Source organism: Charadrius vociferus, unplaced genomic scaffold (genome assembly GCF_000708025.1).
Source record: "Charadrius vociferus isolate BGI_N301 unplaced genomic scaffold, ASM70802v2 scaffold341, whole genome shotgun sequence".
Lineage (NCBI taxonomy): Eukaryota > Metazoa > Chordata > Aves > Charadriiformes > Charadriidae > Charadrius > Charadrius vociferus.
The window spans coordinates 753,407-753,830 of NW_009646847.1; positions in this window are offsets into that span (position 1 = coordinate 753,407).

A 424-nucleotide genomic window follows, 5' to 3' on the forward strand; every position below is an offset into this window, starting at 1 on the left:
GTTGATTGCCAAAGTCGGGGGGGGTGAAAGGGGGGGGGGGGGGGGGGGGGGGGGGGGGGGGGTGAGGGGGTGGGCACGTGGAATCCTGACTAATAGTCTGGTCTAGCCAGAGCTCCCGCACTGTGCACTGCTTGGAGTATCTCAGGAGCTGAAGCGGCAACTACCTGGAAGATGCTCAGGTGAGAACAGCTTTGAGAAAGCTGTGGTAAAGGAAGGAGGTTTAAAGAAAGACTTAAAATAATTTGTATAATTTTAAATGTGTTATTTAGAGTGGATCCCACTGAGTCAGCTTAAGAGTAACAGCATATTGTTAAAATAAACCTGCCCTGCCCCCAAACCCTTATACTGAGTATCAGCAAAAACTCTCCCCAAGCCATGTATTCAGTTTTGGAATAGTCTGACAAGCAGAGGGGTGCTTGTGTTT